Here is a 2,457-nt window from a genome sequence, read left to right on the forward strand (position 1 = left end):
GAAATCATGGAGAAAAGTAGTGTTAAACGGATATAACAATCCACGTATAACAGTGTTGGTATCTTCCCATAAACTGTTTCAGTAGAATGTAACAGAAATCATGGAGAAAAGTGGTGTTAAACGGATATAACAATCCACGTATAACAGTGTTGGTATCTTCCCATAAACTGTTTAACTGTTTCAGTAGAATGTAACAGAAATCATGGAGAAAAGTGGTGTTAAACGGATATAACAATCCACGTATAACAGTGTTGGTATCTTCCCATAAACCGTTTAACTGTTTCAGTAGAATGTAACAGAAATCATGGAGAAAAGTAGTGTTAAACGGATATAACAATCCACGTAGTTACATCCGTTTAACACTACTTTTCTCCATGATTTCTGTTACATTCTACTGAAACAGTTAAACAGTTTATGGGAAGATACCAACACTGGGAAGATACCAACACTGTTAATAAACTGTTTAACTGTTTCAGTAGAATGTAACAGAAATCATGGAGAAAAGTAGTGTTAAACGGATGTAACAGTGTTGGTATCTTCCTATAAACTGTTTCAGTAGAATGTAACAGAAATCATCCAATTTCTTTGTTTGTCAAGTAGAAGTAGTAGTACGTGTCCAGACAGATACTACAGCACCCCAACATATTATGTATAGAGCGGTTTTTCGTTCAGTCTACAATAGCATCTTTTCGATTGAAAGGATCTTCGTGAAGAAACGAACAGGATCCGATATCTGCCGAGCAGCTTTCCGCCGCAGTTACCCGTATCTTCGTGAAGAAACGAACAGGATCCGATATCTGCCGAGCAGCTTTCCGCCGCAGTTACTCCATAGTTTCAACTGAAAAATATGAAAAGAGTAAATTAAAGAAAACGCCAGTTGTTGATAGTGTTAAATCTTTCTTTTCAAACATCTTGACAAAAATAATAACAGAAAATTTAACGTGACAATAACAACAACAATCAAACTACGATAAAAAAAAGAACGGTCAATAAAACCCTTAAGAAGTAGGTCGTGCCCCACATGATAGTGGATTATTAAAAAAAAACATCGCCCACAACATTACATTAGAATAACAGTTGAAAATACAAACTAAAAATTTGGTGCAATTGAACCTTGAGTTGAATATTACGAAAGTCATTTTATGCGCATGCGTTGTTGCGCTCCCTGACGTTGCTGTGGTGAATGTCACGCACTGAATAAATATTTATTTTAGGACAGTACTAGAACTAGGGCAATTCTGCAAAAGTTGTTGTTTAGGGACGCACAAAGCTAAAATCCGGGGTTCGATTCCCGCGGTGGACAGAGTGCGTATAGCCGATTATGACGTACCAAAACATTCGAGTTCGAAGTACAACATACGAGAGGAATGCGGCATGTTCACTTATTCTTCGAATCAGCCCCCCGGTGGCACAGCGGTATGTCTGCAGACTTACATCGCTAGAAACCGGGGTTCGATACCCGTGGTGGGCAGAGTACAGATAGCCCTTGTGTAGCTTTGTGCATAATTAAAAACAAACAATCTTCGAATCATTATATTATCTTGTTTGGAAGACAGTAGAGACTGTCCCCCCCCCCCGCCTGTGGACTTACAACGTTAGTAAACCGGGTTTCGATACCTGTGGTGGGCAGGTCACAGACAGCTCATTTTGTAGCTTTGTGCTTAACAACAAACAAACAAACAGTAGAGACTATAGTATAATACATCTGCCTGGATGTTTAGAAGTAGGTGGCGTTTGAATTTCTGTGCTAAGCCTCTCATCAGGGCTGATGTTTAGTTAAATGCTGAGACAAGACCAGAAAATCCTGAAAATTAACAACACTAAATCAAAACACATCTGAATAATACGAATTACTTTATAATAAGATTACGCAAAGAAAGAGAATGATATGACCAAAATGCCATCAAGATTTCTTTGTTCCAATGGCAGAAAAAATTACCATTATTTTTTATTCTGTTAATGTCTAACTAACTACAGTTAACAGTGTAAAAACTGAACTTCGTATTTAAAGTTGAAATTTATAATGATTCAGTTGTTTCTTGGTTTATTCATGCTTACTTGAAATTTATAATTTTTTGGTAGAACAAACTTCTTCAAAAAAATTTGTTATTAAACTGCTATGGTTTGAATACAAATAGATAAATAGGTTTGACTTTTTGTACGTTTTGATGATTGTTATGTGACAGAAATGTTGATTATTGTTATGTGACAGAATGTTGACCGTTGTTATGTGACAGAAATGTTGACCGTTGTTATGTGACAGAATGTTGACCGTTGTTATGTGACAGAAATGTTGACCGTTGTTATGTGACAGAAATGTTGACCGTTGTTATGTGACAGAAATGTTGACCGTTGTTATGTGACAGAATGTTGACCGTTGTTATGTGACAGAATGTTGACCGTTGTTATGTGACAGAAATGTTGACCGTTATATGACAGAAATGTTGATCGTTGTTA

The 2,457-nt window shown here is 36.6% G+C and overlaps 1 protein-coding gene across 1 annotated transcript in view; it reads right to left on the reverse strand.

The window, feature by feature from the left end:
- Nucleotides 1–453: 453 nt before the first annotated feature.
- LOC106475392 (probable G-protein coupled receptor 21) overlaps nucleotides 454–2,457 on the reverse strand; it is a 29,621-nt gene continuing 27,617 nt past the window's right edge. Inside the window, exon 3 of the mRNA XM_013936075.2 lies at nucleotides 454–838. The gene's annotated coding sequence lies outside the window, so the exon portion shown is untranslated. The remainder of the gene's footprint in view (nucleotides 839–2,457) is intronic.

The sequence above is a fragment of the Limulus polyphemus genome, unplaced genomic scaffold, assembly GCF_000517525.1.
Source record: "Limulus polyphemus unplaced genomic scaffold, Limulus_polyphemus-2.1.2 Scaffold8511, whole genome shotgun sequence".
NCBI classification, from domain to species: domain Eukaryota; kingdom Metazoa; phylum Arthropoda; class Merostomata; order Xiphosura; family Limulidae; genus Limulus; species Limulus polyphemus.